This window comes from Spermophilus citellus (genome assembly GCF_964194105.1).
Source record: "Spermophilus citellus genome assembly, contig: SCAFFOLD_304, whole genome shotgun sequence".
In the NCBI taxonomy this organism is placed as follows: Eukaryota; Metazoa; Chordata; class Mammalia; order Rodentia; family Sciuridae; genus Spermophilus; species Spermophilus citellus.
In genome coordinates, this window is record NW_027672931.1 from 254096 (window position 1) to 275443 (window position 21348).

General features: G+C 34.6%; 1 pseudogene across 1 annotated transcript in view; it reads left to right on the forward strand.

Annotated features, from left to right (window-relative positions):
- The first annotated feature begins 1335 nt into the window (after positions 1-1335).
- LOC308640344 (WASH complex subunit 4-like) overlaps positions 1336-21348 on the forward strand; it is a 36209-nt pseudogene continuing 16196 nt past the window's right edge. Inside the window, exons 1-13 of the transcript in view lie at positions 1336-1339; positions 3626-3765; positions 7018-7071; positions 7168-7233; positions 7989-8034; positions 8665-8732; positions 11703-11785; positions 13485-13527; positions 13984-14087; positions 14770-14890; positions 16259-16382; positions 16482-16609; positions 18163-18323. The product of the transcript in view is annotated as a WASH complex subunit 4-like (transcript). The remainder of the gene's footprint in view (positions 1340-3625; positions 3766-7017; positions 7072-7167; positions 7234-7988; positions 8035-8664; positions 8733-11702; positions 11786-13484; positions 13528-13983; positions 14088-14769; positions 14891-16258; positions 16383-16481; positions 16610-18162; positions 18324-21348) is intronic.

The following is a 21348-nucleotide window of genomic DNA, read 5'->3' on the forward strand; positions in this document are numbered from 1 at the left end:
TGTGGAGCCCTCACTCCCTCGATGCGGCCCTTTCAAGGCCGGACTGAGGAGCAACTCCCCCGGCAATAAAAATAGTCGTGAGACCGCAAGGTGAAATTGCGGGAGCCTGTGTGGCATGGGAAAGTAGTGAGCGGTGGCAAGGCCCACGCAAGGACCCAAGAAGCCCGCGGAAACAGGCGCCGCCGCCGCCATGGCGACCGCGTCCGTCCCCGGCGGAGGACTCACTTTCCCAGCGGTCCCCGCGGCCACAGGGGTTGCGAGCCCGGCCGGCCCTCGCGCGCGGGGGCGGGGCTGAGGCCGGAAGTCACGTGCTGTGACAGCCGCTGGGGCGAGGCCGGCGTCGCCACCCGGGCTAGTTGAGGCTGTGTCTGTGGGAGGCGCTGGGGTGATGGCGGTGGAGACTCTGTCCGCTGACTGGGAGTTTGACCGTGTTGACGGCTCACAGAGTAAGGGAGTGTCAGGGCGCGGGCCGCAGGCGGACCCTCCTGGGCCGGCCGCAGCCGTGGCGGCGCACCTGCAGGAGGGCTCTGCGTCTGGGCGCCGCGCAGCCGTCGGGTCCCGGACCCTGGCCACCCCGGGGGTGTGAGTGGTACGCGCCCTCGGGTGTGCCTTCCCGGGTCGGGGCCCGCAGACGGCGGGTCGGCCGGCCGGGGCTCTGCGTGCGCGGGCCGACCGCGGTGGGCTCTCTGCGGCCGGGGCTGCGGGCGGGCGCGCCCAGGAGGCCCCCGGCCTGCCTCGCGGGGACCTCGTCGAGTTCGCGGAGCGTGCACTTCAAGCAGAGGCTCTTGCCTGGGTTCCTGTTTCGGTTTCCTGTTTTTCTTCTTTTTCTCAAACCAACTTTTGGAAGTTTGGGTTCCGGTACTTAGAACCGTAGAAAATAGCGAGGAAACAGCTGTTCACGCGGTAGAAAATAACCCGAATATCATTTTACCCTCTTCCAGGCCCATTATGTTAACTCGTGTGTTTCCTGGGATGGCGAGTCTCGCATCGCAGCTATAAAAGCTTTAAAAAATTACAACAGAGCTTGAAATTTTGCTTCATAAATAGAATGGACTGATTTTTTTAAACGTAGAATTCAACAACCAAAAAAAGGAAAACCTAACAGTTTCTTTTGGCAAAATATAGAGCCCAAACTAATTATCTTAATGAAACTACTTGAGATTACTGCAAGTCCTCAGTCTGTCTTTGTTGATATTAATCTATTTAAAGAGATATTGGGGCATGCTGTTTTCCCCAAATCGGAAAGTCAGTTTTTAAAAATTCTAGGTGAACTTTGTCTGATTTTATAAAGAGAAACTTAACATCTATGAATTTAAGATTATTCATTTCTCAAAGATGGGTAAACTACATCCAGCATTGTTTGAATTTTTTTACAAAACATTCTTTAAGATATTAACGCTTATGCAACATAAAAGTAATCTTGGAGCTATTGACAAAAATCTTGAATCATTTTTTGTTGCAGATCTTTGGTGCTTATTGTGAGAAGCGGGTTGTCATGTATGGTGTTTTGTAGGCAAAGGTTTCCTATGTTAGTATCTTCAAAACAATAATGAGGCTGGGGGTTGTGGCTCAGCAGTAGAGCACTGGCCTAGCACATGTAAGGCCCTGGGTTGGATCCTCAGCACCACATAAAAATAAAGATATTGTCCAATTAAAACTAAAAAATAAATAAATGGGATGGGGTTGTGGCTCAGTGATAGAGTGCTCGCCTGGCACCCTTGAAGTACTGGGTTTAATCCTCAGCACCACATAAAAATAAAATAAAGGATATTAAAAAATAATGAATGAAGATATGTTATTTGGTTTTGAAATGATTCCAACTTGAAGTAGAATAATCTGATTCATTCAACAGACATTTTCTACACTCCAGTTGCTGTTAAGGGTACAAAGATAAGGCAAGGAAGGGTAACTATTGGAAAAGATGACTGTTATACAGGTGTTTAGAATTCTGAATAATCATGTGATTCTTATGTCAAGTCATGTACTTTAACTTTTACTAATTTTTCAACTGTTCATTATTGGCAAGGAACCTCAATGTTATTAGGGTTTTCTGTTCCCTTCTACCTTGTGAATTCTCAAACTAAGGGAGCAATTTATTGGTGTGTTTTTCTAGTATTGTCTTTGAGAATTCATTTGCTGGTCAAATGAAGCTTGATCCTTTCCCATGTAACAGAATAGAATGTCAATTTGGGGTCCTGAACACTTACGTAGTTTTTATGTTAGCTGTAGGAAAGAGAAGACTGGTTTTTATTGATTTTTGGACTATGAATTATATCTAGACTAAATGTTTTCCAAAACTACCTAGATTAATGCTGTAATGAGATAGAAACTTTATTGAGCTAAATTGGTTCTTCTGATTCAGATCATGAGTTGCAAACACTAAGGAAAAATAGGAAGGGAGATCTTTAATACAGCATGAGTCAGAATATACTTTATCTTAGAGTTGCTTCAGATTGCTAAGTTAAAAGTTTAAAAAAAAATTTAGTTGTAGGTGAACATAATACCTTTATTTTATTTATTTATTTTTATGTAGTACTGAGGATCAAACTCAGTGCCTCACATATGCTAAGTAAGCACTGTACCACTGAGCTACAACCCCAGCCCCATATTGCTAATTTGAAAAGAAAAATTTTCTTTTTTTAGAAGACAAAGATTGAATAGTTATACACATCAATAAAAGAAACTTGAATTTGCTGCCTTTGTGAATAAATAATTCTTATGTATAGGATGAAGTAATTACTTTCATTAATTTTGATGATCTGGCATTTTTAAAATATGGTTTATTCCAGTGACTTTAAGCTTAAAGTCATGAATTGTGTTAATTCTGTAAATAGCAGCACAGTATTTTGTTCTGACTTTACTTTTCCAACTTGTTTTTATAGTTAAATAATTTAACAAATTATAAAACATGGTAAAGTTTTAGGCATTATGAGAAAAATATTCTTAAATTATCATCTAAAAATGTTGCTTCTTTAACAATACAGATTTTTTTTGGGGGGGGCACTGGGGATTGAATCCAGGGGTGCTTAACCCTTGAGCCACATATTCAGTCCTTTCTATGTTTTATTTTGAAACCAAGGTCTTGCTAAGTTGTTGAGATTGGCTTTGAACTTGTGATCCTTCTGCCTCAGCCTCCTGAGTTGCTGGATTTGCAGGTGTGCTGTGCCCGGCTTAAGTTACCAGCACAGCCAGCAGCTTGTTTATTTTTGTAGTGCTGGGGATTGAGCCCAGGTCCTTGCACATTCTAGGCAAGCCCTAGAGCCATATCCCCAGCTCAATGTAGATTTTTGCACCTGCTTCAGGCCAGGTTGTGAATATTTATATTTTTCAGTAGAGTTGTTTCTCACTAAAACATAGAATCAAGACATTGAGTTGTCAGAGGCATTATTCAGATTGGTTAGAAGTCCTGGGTAAATGGGTCACTGCTTTTAAAATTGTTTTATGCATTTGGAAAAAGTTGAAGGCTGAATTACTGTTTAACTTTGGAACTTTATTTTCAAGAAGTCCAGACATTCCAAAGTAATAATTAACAATGCTTTGCTGTGATTTCTGAGGTTATTTGAAGTATGTGTTCTGTAATTCATTACTTGTGGCTCTAACATACTGTTTTAAAATTTAAATTTAGAAATTCATGCTGAAGTCCAACTTAAGAATTATGGAAAATTTCTGGAGGAATATACATCTCAATTGAGAAGAATCGAGGACGCGCTGGATGATTCAATTGGAGATGTTTGGGATTTCAATCTTGATCCTATAGCATTAAAGGTTTGATTTGGTTTGATTATTTTACTTATGTATATATTTTCAGGACCTAGAATATATTAAACTTCAATTTTAAAGTAGAAAATATATTTTATTTTCAATCTTTAAGAGTAAAAAGAAATTACAGAAAATTGTTAACTTTCTTTCCTCTAAGCTAGGTAGATGTTTTTAAAATTTGTTTTTTGAAAGAATGATTCTTGAAGATGTTAGTGTCAGAGTGGTACAAGCTCCAGCTTTTTGACTTGGTCATTGTTTTTCATCACTAAAAAAATAATAAGAGTGCTGGATAGACTATTTAAGCTTGGCTTGTTTGTTCTTATGGAGGTTATTTTCATACACTGAAAAGTACTGATTTTTAAGGATACTGTTCAGTGAATTTTGCCAACATGTATGCCCATAACTTGTATCCCAATCAAGATATAAGAATATTTTCATCATTTTCAAAAAGTTTCTTTGTGTTATATTGGAGATATTGAAGTGGGAGTGATTGTTTAATGTGTTACTCTTACTCTGTTACATTTTGACATTACTCTCTTGTTCTGTCTTTGAAACTGGTCTATTTCCACTTAAATAATAATTAATATTTGTTGAGCATTTATATACTGTGTCTGTCCTAAGTCACACATTGCCTTTCTGTTAATGACAGCTTTCTTGAGATGTAATTTGCATATCATAAAATTAACCCCCTTAAATTGTACAATTCAGTGATCTTTTTTTATGTTTATTTACAGAATTGTGCAGCCATCACCACTGTCAGTTTTAGAACATTTTTATCACCCCTAAAATCTTGCACCTTTTAGTCACCCCTGCTTCCATATTGTGCTACACCAATATCCACTGACTCTAGGCTACCACCAATCAGTTTACTTTATCTCTCTATGGATTTGTCCCTTTTGAACATTTCATAATTGGAGACATACAATATGTAGCCCTTTGTGTCCAACTTCTTTTACTTACCGTAATGTTTTTAAGGCTCATCCATATAAGGCTCATGAGCATGTCTTACTTTCTTTTTATTGCTGAATAATATTCCTTTGTATGAAATGCAAATACAGTGTATTTATGCATTCATCAATTGCTAAATAGTTGGGGTTTTCCTTTTTGGAATAGAGTTGTGCTCACAGTTGCCGCTGTGAGCATTCGTGTACAAGTTTTTTGTAGACATGTTTTCAAATCTCTTGAAGTGTAAACCTCAGTGGAATTGCTGTGTCATATGCTGTTTAATTTTCTAAGGATCTGTAAGACTTTTTCCCAATGTGGCCACACCATTTTACATTCCTACCATCAATGTATGAGGGTTCCAGTTTCTCTCCATATCATTGTCAACACTTGATATTATGTTCTTAAAAAAATTATTATAGCCATATTAGTGGGTATGAAATTATATCTTATTGTAGTTTTGATTTGAATTTCATATGGCTATTTCTCCTATGGCTAATGATGTTGAGCATCTTTTCCTGTGCTCTTGGCCATTTATACAAATGGAGAAATTCTCTTTAGAGAAATGTCTGTGCAGATCCTCTGCTCTTCCTTTTTTTTGTCAGGGGTGGGAGGAGGTGGCAGGGTCTTCCATTGTTGCCCATGCTGGCCTCAAACTCTTGGGCTCAGGGGATTCTCCTATCTCTGCCTCCCATCCAAGTAGCTGGGACTTCAGGTGCTCACCTCTGTACCTGGCCCTAGCCCATTTTAAAATTGGACTTTTTATTCTTGTGTTGTAAGAGAGGTATTGACTTTTAAAATCCCACAACAATGCTGTATCATCTCTGTTTGCAAATGAAAAATAAAGGAATGGAAAAGTTAAGCAACACACTCAAAAAGTGAATTTAAGTGACAAATCAATAAAAGGCAGTTTAGTTCCAGAGCACATTCCTTATCTGCTACTCTAAATTGCCTTACTAATGCTTTATGTATTTGTAAAATGAAATTACGCTAAACTTTTCTGTCTTGCTGACTGGATAAGCATAGTTTTCCTTTAAAAAATCTTTAAGCTAAATTTGTTGCTGTCTGTTTTTTTTTTGTTTGACACATCTATCAGAATCATTGTATATAAATTATAGGAATTTCACTAGGAAACTGCCATTGTCAACCTGTATTATCTCTGAAGGTAATGAGTTTCTGTATTTTTTTCAGTAAAACTTCTTGTTTTTTAAAGACTTATTCTTGAGCTTTAAGAGCCTCATAGTTGTGATCATAAACATTGGTGTTTCTCTCAACTCTCAGATTTTATAAAAGGGTGAAATAATCTCTTAGCTTTTATGTTCCCCCACAGAAGCATTCTAATCTCTTAAAATTTATCATTATACAAAACCTTCCTGCTCCCTGTTGCTTTCTTTGGAATCTTCTTAATTCCATTATTGGGCAATTGTTTCATGTTTCTAACTCCACAAGAGTAGTAGTACTTTCGGAGAATCACAAAATCAGGCAAAATCTCTGAAAACAAATTCCAACATAATAATAAGGTTATTTACCTACATAAATATTTAATTGTTATTATTATTACCAAAAGAAAGATCTGAAACTTAAAAGTCATCACTTGTAGATGATGATTATAGGAAGGCTTTGTGAAAGAGGTAGATTGTGAGCTGGTCTTAGAAGATAAGTGAACCCAAGACTGCATTTTTAAGTGATTTTGGGTCTTTGATTTATACAAGAAAAGATGATATTTTCTCTTTTCTTCTTTGTTCTGTTCTTTATGATAACTTACTTCTCCCTTTTAGGTATCATATTAACATCTTACTAAATTGTAAATTGTTTTTTCCCCTCTTTGGTACTGGAGATTGAACACAGGGCCTCACACATGCTAGGCAAGTGCTCTACCACTAAGCTACATCTCAGACCATATTTTACTGAATGTATGCCTGCATAATGAGTTCCAAAATGATAGTTGTCCTTTCCCACGTTCATAATTAATAGAATTTATTGATTAGTATTATCTCATTACTTAGCATTTTATTGCACTGCATTTATAATCAACCACCTTATGTCCCAGAGCACAACTACAGTCTTTTAGCATAGTGGTGTTATGTTGGGTCATTTCTTCTTGAGCTTGTTTATTTTTCCTTCTTGAGCTTATTATTTTTTTTACTTCCTCTGTTGAGATTGTTTTGAACAAACAAGTTGGTTGGGTTTTAGTGCTGAGTACAGGGTCTAACACAAGTTTAAACAGAGTATAGATAGTCTCAATTCATGTATTTAAAATTTCAGTGATTTTTTTTCCAGATTAAAAAGAAATGTTCTTTTTCTTTGTTTCTATAGCTTTTGCCTTATGAACAGTCTTCCCTTTTGGAACTCATAAAGACTGAAAACAAGGTACAAAGTCCTAAACCTAAAAATGTATTTTAAAAAAATGCTTTTGTTATTTTTTAAAATTTACTTTTTCTATTTTCTTTTCTCTCATGAAACTAGGTTTTAAACAAAGTCATCACTGTTTATGCTGCACTTTGTTGTGAAATCAAGAAATTAAAATATGAGGTAATTATTTTTATATCTAAAACTTTAAAACCAGGTCATTTAGAGCAAAAAAGTGCTTGTATATGTGTGGTGTTCTATGAATATTGAATATTAAATGAATTATTTGAAATAACAGTAATAATACTAATAGTAAGATACTAATAGTTATAACACCATTGCGTACTTCTTGTGTGCCAAACACCATGCTAATATGGTTAGTCCTCCCTAACTCAGGGAGGTAGGTGAGGAATAGAAGAAACTGAGGCTTAAAGAGGGTGTCACTTGTCTAATGTCTTGCATCTTAACAGTTTGAATCCAGGTCTGGATACCTCCCAAGTTGGTGTTACCTGCCATATGTAGTGGCTAGCTAGATATAACTGATTTCTTAAAAAAACATTTGAATCCTTAGTATCTATTTGGTTTTGTGTTTTCTTACCCAAGAGCCATTTACACTCTGATAAAAGTTGGTTTAAGTGTCATCTTTTTTTCCCTCTCACTCTTTGACACTGTGGTTGCTATCTATTAACTAGTGGAACAGTGTGGAACAATGAGGGTGGTCAGATGAGTCAAGGCTAAAGAAATCAGGATAGAGCTTTGAGTATCAGTAACATATTTGTTAATCTTAAGAAAAATTGAATTTACTTGTAAGTAGCTTTTGAAATTAAAAAAAAAGTTGTAAATGATGTTGTAGTCCTCTGTTGTTAAGTATAAATAAGAGAGCCTAGAAATTTGAAAACAAAACAGTGTTTAAAATTATTTTATTATTTTTTAAACAGGCTGAAACTAAGTTTTACAATGGGCTCTTGTTTTATGGAGAAGGAGGTATGTTTTAAAGTTTCAAAATGGTATTGTGGTAATGAGATTGAAATGAACAGAAAGTTGACAGAACATGATTATGCCATGTATTAGTGTGAGAAAAAAAAAATTCCAGGTTTTTGTTGGTTTATTTGGTTGGTTAAACAAGAGAATTCTCTAAAACTGATTTGTGGTATTTTTGTAAGTTACAAAGCATGGTAATGCATGCCTGTTACACCACCAGAGGCTGAGACAGGAGGATCACAAGTTTGGGGCCAGCCTCAGCCACTTAGCAAGACCCTGCCTCAAAACTGAAAAGGCAATGGGGATGTAGCTTGTGGTGTAGCACCCTTTGGTTTAATCTCAGATACCAAACCAAACTAACCCCCAAAAGTACCATAATTAGATGAGGATTTTTCTTGAATTCATTTAATAGTGAAGCAGATGGTTACTTTTAATTGTATGACTAATGTCGAATTTTTCTCTTCAGTAAAAATTCTTTAATGTTATGCAGATTAAAATAATGAAGAAAAAGACAAGAAAAAATATAATAAATACTATGTGGATTAGAAGATGTCCTAATTAAAAAAATAAGTGTTTTGGTGTTGAATTCAGACGAAAAAATTGAAATGTAATTATTCATGTTGTCCTTTAAAGCTACAGATTCCAGCATGGTGGAAGGTGATTGCCAAATTCAAATGGGGAGATTTATTTCATTCTTACAGGTAAGTGATTTTTGCTTTTTAATGAGCTTTTTCTTTTAAAAGTTTGAATAAATCCCAATTTAGAAAGTTCTGAAAACTTTACATGCTAAGGATATGTGTGCTCTGTGAGACACTTAATAAGCATTGGATTGTAGTTTAAGAGATAGACTTCTGAAAAATTTCCAAGCACTCTTAGAGGAATAAGGTATCAAAATCAGTTTCTTTGCATAAATTTTTAAAGGATGATTTATCATGCTTTTTATAGTCACTTCAACTTTGTACCTTGTGGAAGAAGATAAATTACATGTGGGAAAGTTGTAAATGGTGAAGCTTAAGCTGTTGAATGAGCATTAAAAGCAGTGACTGTTAAAAGCAGTGGTGCTTGATGCTTCTAATAGAATATTTCAATTTAGATATGCTTTGTATCTGAAGAGTTTTAGTGATTCCATATCTTTTGGCTTGATTTAATCAAAAGCATGAAATAATCTCTATTCCCTTGCTGCCCCAGCGGGAGAGCATACAATAATGCACAAAGTGACAAAAACAAAAATCAGGACTAAAGAAAAAATATCCATAGTTCCACCTCCCTTCTGATTGTTGGATATAAGACTTGATATGTTTTATCAAATTGTGCATGCAAATATATGGTTCGAATCCTTATAATTTCTTTCTGGGGTGTCTACTTGACCTAATTGAGAGCACTTTGTTGATGATGGTATGTGTTATTCAAGGTCTTATCTAGAAAACAAATCACAGAAGGTCCTTCAAAAGATCTAGATCAGAGGTTACAAAATGGCAAATAGTGTAGCAAGAAGTCTAGAAATCTTAATTTACCACATGGGGGCAATAAGCAATAAAATTTTATATGGAATTGTTTTAAATGAGTAGATTTTAGCTGCATTTGACAAAAAACTAATTATGTTGCATACCTTAGATATACACAATAATATTTTTAAAAGAGGGTATTTAATATAAAGAATTGGTTACACAGGAATTAGAGGACTGAAAGAACAAAATAGGTAATCCAAAGGAAGTAGATATGACCTCAACATCAAGGGAACAGAAGGAAAAAGTTGGGTTTTCCAGAATCTAGGAGCTTGAAATAACCATGTGGAATTGGTGTTCATATCCCTGAGGATTTGGCCCTGCCTGTGCTGGTACCTTGAGAGGGTGGTTTGAGGTTATATTTGAAGTGCTGAAAGAAACTGGATACTGGTGCAAACTTCCATTGTTGGGTTGAGGTGCTCTTACATAGGTATCTTGATAAAAATAGCAAAAAATTGAAAGCATGTCCTCTTCCTGCCTCCTAATCTCTTATTGGCAGAATCTAACAGGAGGTCTTCTGGATAGGAAAGTGTCTAAAAAATATAGTTTATAGGGTTTCAGTAAATGTGTCAGTTTCTCCCCTTAGTTTTATCAAATTTGCATTTCTTAATTTGCAGATATTTTATCCTGTGTATACAAATTTAGAATTTTTAATGATTCCTGATAAATTTAATCTTTTATTGCTATGAGGTGACTCTTAAGCTATGATAATAATTATATAATATATAATTGTGGGGGCTGGGGTTGTGGCTCAGTGGTAGAGCGCTTACCTAGCATGTGGGAGGCACTGGGTTCAATTCTCAGCACCACATATGAATAAATAAAATAAAGATCCATTGACAACTAAAAAAACATTATATATATATATATTTGTGTAAATATATGTTACATATACAGGTTGAGAATCTCCTATCCCAAAATACTAAAACATTCAGCTCCAAAATCTGAAACCATTTGAGCACTGATGTGACAATCACAAGTAGAAAATATCATAACCCAGATTAATAAAAATACTGTATCCAGTTGCCTGCAGGCTATGTGTATAAGGGGTATATGAAACAAATGAATTTCATTTTTAGACTTGGTTATCTAATTATGTATATCTCATTATGTATATGCAAATATTCTCAGGTATTCCAGCCAAAGCACAAATCTGGTTCCAAGCATTTCAGATAAAGGATGTTCAACCTGTGTAGTGATTAGCTATAGTAATGCTCATAAAATCTGTTTTGTTTGATAGTAATATGGCTGCCTCAACTCTGTTCTAGTTGGCATTTTCTTGATTTATCATTTTATAATTCTTTCAAATATTTTGTGTCATCATGCATTTTTTAAGAAAAAAATGCATTTTAATATAATTGCACATACAGTCATGTGCCATGTAACTGTTTCGGTCAACAGAGGACTGAATTTACAACAGTATTCCCATAAGATTATATTGCTTAGTGGTGTTATAGCTGTATTGATTTGTGTAAATACACTTTGTGATGTCTATACACCTACTCTTAGTGCTGAGGATACAACAATACATAAAACCAACAAAAATTGCTGCCCTCATAGAGCTTAAAATTTAAAATAGTTTTAAATTTAATCAGATTTTAAATATTTTAGATACACACTTTCTATGGGTTTAAAAGTCGAGGTCTGAGATACAACAGATGTGAATTTATTGTTTAATGACAAGCACAACCCTGGAGTAATTGATACTTCACTTATTGTGTGCCAAGCCCACTTATAGATTATAAAGGTACTTAATATTTGAAGTGATTTCTAGACCCCTTCTCTCATCTTCCTATTTTCCAAAACTGGCAGCCTTTGAGCTCCTTCATTCATGCTGAGCAATAATTCAGTGTTAGCTACCATGCTACGCAATAGATATTCAAAGACGGAATGAATCCCACTTCGATGTAATATGAATAGCTAGAACAATTAGACTTAAAATAGAAGTATGAATGAAGTGCAGTGGGAACAGAACTAGGAATGGCCTGGGATGCAGGAAGTGAGTTAATTGATTGCTTGAGGAATGCTTAAGTTATTTGACTTGTGGGTAATTGGATATTTTACTAGAAAGTGATTATTTTTCAAAGATTCTTTACCATAAAAATTAGTTTAAAAAGATGACATTTAAAGGCAATTTTGTAAAACATACTCAACTTATCATTTCAGGAACTGTCTTGTTTTGTTACGAGATGCTATGAAGTGGTGATGAATGTAGTCCATCAGTTGGCCGCCCTCTATATCAGTAACAAGTAATGGATTTTACATATGTTTTTGCTTTTATATTAGAGATACAGGAAATGTCTTTTAAAAAACTAAACATCTGAAATAGTTTTTTATTCACTTATTTATTCAGCATTCTTTGAATGCTTACGATGTTTTAAGTGCTACTTATGGGTACATTACATAAATTAATAAGCACAATTTCTACCATAGTGCATGACCCCATTATTTGTCTGAATGAGAATGTCAACCAGAAAAAAAAAACTTAGAAGAAATTTGACCATATAGAAAAAAACTAATGTGGAATTTATTCTTGCACTATACTCTCTCTTCACTCCTTTCTTATCTACATTAGTAGTTTCCTGATTCATGAGACTTTTTTTCTTAAAATCAGGGGTCCTGAGGAGTGGAGTTAAGGAATCTATACTGAAAAAATTTTGTAGTCCTATAATCTTACAAATTTAGGGACCACTATCCTAAATTAAGAAATGTGATCAAGTTTTCCTAGAGCGTTTGCTATTCTTACTACCACACAATAATATCTACCATTTGATTAATTCTTTATACTTAAACATTTTCTCACATTTACTATTTAATTATATCCTTACAGTAATTTTGTTTAGATGTTTGACTAGGGCTCTTTTTAATTTTTTTAATTTTTAGTTGTAGATGGACATAATACTTTTATTTATCTATTTTTATATGGTGCTGAGGATCAAACCTAGTGCCTCACATGTGCTAGACAAGCGTTCTACCACTGAGCCACAACCCCAGCCCCTTGACTAGCACTCTTAATGATAAGAAGAGATATATGAGGCCCATAGAAGTTATTTATTAAGATTCCATGGCAACTTTGGCACTGTTACTTTGGTCATCAGTTGATTCATTGTTCTAAATGTGTTCTAAGTATACCTTAACTCTAATTCATTAATTCATTGTTCTAAATGTACCTTAACTCTTCATAAATGGGTAGAATGTTTTTACTCTCATTCTCATGCATTTCTTATCAGGTACTTTTTTGTTCTGGCTTATCAGTGAAGTTATCCCTGTGTCGGGGGAGAGTGAGAGTATAGCTCCCTGTCTCTCCCAGCCCCACCTCGACCCTGAAGGATGAAATTGATTTGAATTTTCTCTTTATTTTAAAAAATGTGTTCTTTGAAATATCTATATGTATTTTAACATATAAATACTATCATAAATTATTTATTGTTGAGTAAATTGGATGTTTAGGAAGGAAGTGAAATGAATTTTCTGTGGCTTTTGACTTTAGTATAATCTTACAAGTATGTTTTTCAGTAGGAATAAGAACAAGAAATCAATCTGACCAAAGAGAGGCCTAGTTCCAAAATACCACTTCGGTTAGGATACAAAGAGCCTAGCTGATAATTGAAGAATTCTAATAGTTTTAGTTTTGTTATTTCTGTCATTATCCAGGATATATCTTTTAGGTTTAAATCGCTAGGATTATTCATGGGCCACATGTTGTCATGTCCCTTCCTGTGAGTAGACAGGGATAGCAGTCTGAATGCATACGTCAGTTCCCTTCTTAGGAGAGAGGAACATGGTAGTAATTTCTTAGATCTCTTAAATTTTAATGACTGAAGCCTTAAGATGAGTGCATATTAAAATTCTAAGAGCTTCTGCTAATGTGTATATTCTTTAAAATAAGAATGAACTGTTTCTTTAAAAAAAGCAATTTTTTTTAACTTGGGTGTTATTTTATTATAGGATTGCCCCCAAAATTATAGAGACAACTGGAGTTCATTTTCAGGTAATTTAACTTGACCAGTAAAGCTCATTTTTACTGTGTTTTACTTTGGAGTATGTGTGATTAGGAAGTGTAACAATCATACCAAGATTCTTATAGGATTTTTTTTTTCATATTCTCTTTTCACTTGTGTAGTTGATGAGGCATTACTTACTATCACTGTTATTTTTAGTTTTCCTGGTTGTGGCCCAGTACACATTCTTCATAGTCTCTTTGATCAGTGAAATAAATCAATAAATCTGCAAAATGTCATAATTAAGGAAGAAATATTGGGCAAAGGGTTCTCTATTTAAGACTGATAGTCTCATTTGAGGATCATACCTGTAGTTTAATAAACTGATGTTACCCCCCTGCTTAAACTAATTCAGTAATTAGCCCAAATATTTTACTTTAAAAATCTATATAAGGCTTAATTTCTAACTAGTGACTAAATGATAATCATTAAAGGTTTTTTGACAGACTATGTATGAGCACTTGGGAGAACTGCTGACAGTTTTGCTCACTCTGGATGAAATTATTGATAATCATATCACACTGAAAGACCACTGGACTATGTACAAAAGGTACATCAATTAAAATAACTTTATTCTCTTACATTTATGAAGATAGTACTTACTGTTGCTTAATTTCAGATGGATTTGTCTGAGGGCATGATAAACCTATATAAAGCATATTCATTCATTTTGTTTTTGTATCAGGGATTGAATCCAGGGGCACTTAGCACTGAGTCACATCCCCAGCCCTTTTTAAAATTTTTTTATTTTGAGGCAGGGTCTTCTTAGTTGCTCAAGTCCTCACTAAGTTGCTGAGGCTGGCTTCGAACTTGCAATTCTCCTGCTTTCGCCTCCAGAGCCAGTGGGATTTAAGGTGTACCTGGCAAGCATCCTCATTCTTAAGAAGAGTCAAATGTTACTTTACCTGCCTTAGGACTCTGATTTATTTTTTTCTTTGGACTCTATTCAAGTGATGTTTTTTTTCTCTGAATTGGCTTCATTTTATTACATGCTCTAAAACTTTATTTTATGTTTTATTCAATGTATAAATATTCACTAAATATCTGGTATATACAGAGCTCCAGGCATCTGAATTTAAGATGATATAAAGAAGCAAAAGAAAATTTCATGTATGAGGATTATTCTGCTCAAATTTTCAAATGTATAGCGCCAAATAAGAATGAGGAAAAAGTTTGAGTTTTTAATAATTCATTTAAGTAGATTTAAGATCTTTTTCCTGCTTTTCTACAAGGTTACTGAAGTCTGTACATCACAACCCTTCCAAATTTGGAATTCAGGAAGAAAAACTAAAGCCATTTGAAAAGTTCTTGTTAAAACTAGAAGGGCAGTTACTTGATGGCCTGATATTTCAGGTGAGTAGAGCTGTATCAGGCTATAACCAATGAGCTTGTATTAGTTAACTCAGCTAAGAATTTTTTGAATACTGTTGAGTTTGTTTTTCTTTAAAAAGTGCTTTGACTTAAAATCATTGTTAGTGTATTAATTGATAACTATTTTGGTATCTAGTAGTAAACAAAAAAGTGTATTGATTGTACTAGGGGTGAGGGTTTTCTTTTAAATTATGTAAAAGGAGAAAATTAAGGACTAAGATTTAAGTGTTTGTGTTAAATATTTTTTATTGTTAAATACATATTGTTTGTTGTTAAATACCTCTAGATTTAGGTTTGTAAAACTACCTTAAAAAAGTCTGATGAGGGCTTGGGGTTGTGGCTCAGTGGTAGAGTGTTCGCCTCACACATGAGAGACCCTGGGTTCGATCCTCAGCACCACATAAAAATAAATAAACAAAATAAAGATATTGTGTCCATGTATAACTAAAAAACCATTAAAAAAAAGTCTGATGAATTCATCCTAGGCTCAAGGAATATAATGTTGAGTCTGCACAGTTCATTTAGTACCTTCTACAGATGTTTAAATTCTGCATACATTAATTACTTCCTATTTTTTTTCTGGTGCTGGGGATCAAACCAAGGCCTACTATGAGCTATCTCATTAGCCCTAAAAATCACTTTCTTAGTCATAATAGCTACATTTAGGTATTACCATTACCTAATAGTCACATGTAATTCTTGGAAAACTGTTAATCAGATAGCACATAATCAGAATGTTTCCATCATCACAGGAAGTTCTATTGGAGAGGTCTGACTTAGGTAGTGTCCCCAAGAGATTGGATTATATTCTGTTTTACATGTGCTTCGGGGTAACTTTTAATTTATATTGCTCATGATCACAATTTAAATAGAGTAATCCCAGCTTTTGTTTTTATAATTTAACTGTTCATTAGATTCAGAAGGTAACTATTTTTGATATTTATTCTTTTGCCAGGGGATATTTCCACACATACTATAATAAAGTGCTAGGAAAGCAAATGTAAACAGAAAAAAATACAGGTTCTACCCTTGAGAGTGCAAAGTAAAATAAAAACATGCTTCCCAGTGTGTCATCAGAAATATCTTCTGTACACCTCTTAAGCATCATTTTGGATATCTGTTTATCCAGAATTAGATATTTGGGGTTTAGTTTTATTACTTTCACATAATTGTAGTCAGATGTATAAGTATATACACATTTTTCAGTCAAGAGGACTTAGGTACTAAAGTAAGAATCTGTGTTTCAGTTTTAATATTAAAATGATAACTATAGGTGTTTATCATATATTTTAAATGTTTGATTCTTTATGATTAAGAGCCTCAATTTCTCTTTAAATATCTCCTGTATAGGCCTGTATAGAACAACAGTTTGATTCTCTCAACGGTGGAGTATCTGTGTCAAAGAATAGCACTTTTGCTGAAGAATTTGCACATAGTATTCGCTCAATTTTTGCAAATGTAGAAGCCAAACTTGGTAATATAGATCACATTTTGGGGTTTTTGTTTGCAAAGTTTGCATTGCCTTATAAACATAATTTAAGTGTATTTTTCTCTTGTGTTATTATTTTATAAGGAGAACCTTCTGAAATTGACCAGAGAGACAAGTATATTGGAATTTGTGGACTCTTTGTACTGCACTTTCAAATTTTTCGAACTGTTGATAAAAAGTTTTATAAGTCTTTGTTGGATATTTGTAAGAAGGTATGAATTTGGAACTTATTTTTTTGAGTAGATTGAAAAGATTTTGGATATAACTAGATATTTAAAATGCATTTTATTCTTATTTACAAAAATAATTCCATAGTATTCAGAGTTTTTTTTTCTTCCACATTTTCTTATTGGTGCATTATAGATGTATGTAATTATGGGATATGTTGTTTCATATTTGTACATGCACACAGTGTAACAAAATTTGGCCAGTATCTTGATAGTATTCAGTTTTAAAATCCAAGCGTTCCAGAAATAAGTAACATAGTAAATGAAAATATTCTGTAATTCCACTTCATAAGACTATATATAGACAGGTGGATGTTTAGATTTTTTTTCCTTATATATTTTACTGCTAATACTGCATTTTTCTTCTGTTTTTTCCTCTTCTTTTTGTCACTCAGTATTACTGTTAACGTAGAAAAAATTTAAAGTATTCTTTCTGCTAATGTATAAAAAAATTATTTTTTTTCTGCTTCTTTGATATTTCCCTGGGATTTCTGAATTGAAAATTTAGTTTGTAATGTCATCAAATTATACAGGACCACATGAGAACCAGACATCAGTTTTTTTTTCCCCCCTCTCATTTGAAAAAAAATTTCTTTTCACTAATAATAGAGTGAAAGTAAGGACATGAGGATTCAAGTTTTTATTTGTACTTTCATTGTAAAATCTGTAAAAGAGCGGGGAATTGGGTGTGTGTATGTGCCTGTGTATGTGTTAATATTTAGGAAGAATAAAATTGACGTGTTCAGCACCAGAAATAGAAATGCTTTCACTTTATGCCATAGTAAAATATTTGTTTTTTAATATATTAATGAGTTTTTTTGGTTCTGTTTTGATTTTTGGTACTGGGGATTGAACCCAGGAATGTTTACCACTGAGTTGTATCTCCATGCCTTTTTATTTTTAAATTTTATTTATTTATTTTTGTGTACTGGGGATTTATGTTTTTGTACCCATAAGCACTTAACCACTGAGCCACATCCCCAGCCTTTTTTTAAAATACTTTTATGTATGTATGTATGTATTTATTTTTATGTGGTGTTGAGGATCAAACCCAGGGCCTCACACATGCAAGGGATGTGCTCTACTACCGAGCCACAACCCCAGCCCCAGCCCCAGCCTTTTTATTTTTTAAAAAATTTATTTAGAGATAGGGTCTTTCTGAGTTACTCAAAGCCTTGCTAATTGCTGAAGCTGGCTTTGAACTTGTGATCATCCTGTCTCAGCCTCTTGAGCTGCTGGTATTACAGGCGTGCTCCACTATGCTCCTTTTTATTTTAATTTTTGAGACAGGGTCTCACTGAGTTGCAGGGGGCCTCTCTAAATTATGAAAGCTGTTCTCAAACATGAGATCCTACTGCCTCATCTTCCCAAGTCACTGGGATTGCAGGCATGCGCTTTAGCACCTGGCTCTATTAATGAATTTTTTTGTGTGGTTACTTTTTCATGAATTGTTTTCCATGTACATTGTAGAACTACTAAACAGTGTGTTGTTAAGCTTGCATTTAATATTTTTTTCTCCCTTGTCTTCACTGTTTCAGGTACCAGCCATCACATTAACTGCTAATATTATTTGGTTTCCTGATAATTTTCTGATCCAGAAAATACCAGCAGCTGCCAAACTTCTAGACAGAAAAAGTCTTCAAGCCATTAAAATACACAGGGATACTTTCTTACAGCAGAAAGCTCAATCACTTACCAAGTAGGTTTCATAAGCAATTCTAGTGAAAATATATGTTTTATAATGTTTTATATTGAAAGCATTTGAATTATAAGATCAAGGGTACTTTTTCATTACCAGAGAAATTTGGGCAATTTCCAGATTTATTTTCTAGAAACTTTTTAAAAAAAAATTGTGTAGGCTTAAAGTCAGTTTAAAGTGTAGGCTTATTGTTTATAGATACACTTTTTATTAGCCATATTTTTTTTTTCCTAAAGTGAAGTCTGATTTATTTGCAGTGTGTCTTTTTTTTTTTTTTTTTTTTTTGTACCGGGCATCAAACCCAGAGGTGCTTAACACTGAGCCACATCCACAGTCATTTTTATTTTTTATTTTGAAATGGGGTCTAAGTTGCTTAGGGTCTTGCTAAGTTGCTGAGGCCAGCCTCAAACTTGTAACCCTCCTGCCTCAGCCTCCTAAGTAACTGATTCTAAGCATGTGCTACCTCACCCAACAATGTATGTCTTTTGATGAAATCAGGAACCTTGGGTGTTCATGATATTTGGAGGAATTGACTTTAACTTGCTGCTCTTCTTTTTATTCCCATTTTTACTTACTTATCTGAATTTCTGTTTCTTTATTTTGCAGTACTAGAGATTAAGCCCAGGGCTTTGCACAAGCTAGACAAGTGTTCTACCACTCAACTATATCCCCAACACGTTTTGTTTTGAGACTGGATCTCAGTAAATTGCTGAGGTTGGCTTTGAACTTTGGAACTTTGGATCCTTCTGCCTCAACTCTATTAGTTGTAAGGATTGTAGACATGCTCCACTATGCCCATCTTATTTTTATTTTTGTGAAAGTAATGTATGCATATATTTAAAAAGTCAAAAAGTGATAAAGCTTAAAGAGAAAAAGAATTGTCGTGAGCCCAATTGTCCTGTTCTTCCCTGTACCTCAGTCCTACTTCCTAAAAGAACACTTAACTCTTTGTTCCTTCAGACATTTATATCTTTATGTTTTGTTTATCTCTTATTGGGTTAATTTTCAAACATGCATATAATAAAAATAATGTAAAGAAACATGTTTTCATCACCCAGCTTCAGAAATCAATGTATAGCACATTGTTACACGAGTATACTGCTAACACTTGTTAAATTGGATGAAGATTTTAAGTGAAATGGCATGAGACTATACCATTGACTTCGTTCTGTATACATATATTGTCTGTGTTATGTTGAAAAATATAACAGGAATTCTTAACTACTTTCTGTTGATCCTGATGATCAAGGTGAAATTGGGTCTCTGCTTTACAATGAGGGAAGAAGAAACATTACTGAAATACAGGAAATCCTTAAAGTATCTTTTAGGCGCCGCATATATTGTGATTAGTCAGTGGAAAATGATAACACTTCAGGTAGGTCTGCTCACAGCAGAGATACCAGAGCTCTATTGTACATCCTAAAACAGTGGAAGAGGGACAAAGGTTTGGGTATAAAGAGGTGAATTTAATATCAGATGGAGAGTTAGGTTAACAGGAATTAGGTTAAAAATAGTTGCGTTATCAGTAAGTTAAAAAAATGTGTGGGTAATTAAGTTCTTAGAAGCTCAGTATTCTTTTGTGGTGAGATGCAGTTGTTAAAAATGCCAGCGTATCCTCGGATTGCATGAATAAACATAGTACCCAGGTCATGGACTTATCTGGGCCAAGGGAATTGTTAATTTCATTAAATTCTTATTGGTTAGATCATAGTTAGTGTTTGGAAGTACTGCTTTTTACAAGGGCCAGAACTCCAGCTAAGTAAAGCTGATCAGGATGGCAGAGGATCTGGGAACCATGCCTTCTCTTTTTAAAGGCCATGGAGAGTCTTTCTGTAGTTTGTCCTTTAAAAGAGAAATCTGAAGAATGATGTGGTGAGTTTCTTTCTGAGGGTCATTCAGAGTGAAGAGAGAGCAGATTTGATCTCTGTGGCTCCAGAAGGTTAAATTGAAAATGGAAGGTGGAGATAACAGATAGTAATGATAACATTTTAGAGCAATTCACTATGTAGCAGACATTGTGCTGAAGGGTTATGCACATTGTCTCAGGTAAATTCTGTAATAATCTTTGGTGAGAAATAATAAAAGTAACAGCTGGAGACTACGGAGTGCTCACTGTATGGAGTGTGTATGTATGTATGTATATGTGTGTGTATATATATGTATAAAATTTCAGGAACTTCTCACGTATTATTTACCAGAAAAGCCCATGAAGTAAATAGATAACTTATGTTATTGCCATTATATAGATTAGAAAAGTTAAGTAGAGAGAGATTAAATTTTCCCAAGTTTAAATAACTATTAGGTGGCAGAACCAGGAAGTTCAGCTGTTGGAACCCAAACTATTAACTGCTACTCTAAACTTTTTAATCCTATTTTAATCCTATTTTTAGGAGGAAAATTCGGTTTAGAGAAATGAAGTTTGCCAGGCCACACACTTCAGTACACATTAGAAAAGGAATTCAAACTGGTATCAGTCCTGTTGTAGGGCATCTCCAGTAGGTAGAGTTGTGCAGGTTGCTCTGAAATAATATACTGTGCTTCACTGGAGCTGTGTGCAGTATAGATGAACATCAGCCCACCAGACAGTAGGAAGTGAGTCTTAGTAGGTAGAGATAGAAGTTCACATACAAATTTTGTTTCTAAATTCATTTGAATCGATCTCTCTCTCTCTCTCTCTCTCTCTCTATATATATATATATATATATATATATATATAGATATATATATATATCTATATCTATATATATATATATATATATATATAGAGAGAGAGAGAGAGAGAGAGAGAGATATCTTTATTATTTCTCACCTAAGATTATTAGAGTTTACATGAGACAGTGTACATGATATATATGTGTGTGTGTGTGTGTGTGTGTGTGTATAAATAAAATTTTGGAGTTTCAGAGAGCTGAAGGTGGTGGTTATGTTTTTTATTCTTTTTGCAGTTATGCCAGAAACCTAAAATTCACCTCGCTAAAGTGAAACTCTGGAGAAGGGAAATGCAGTCAGTGTGAGCTTTGTCCTG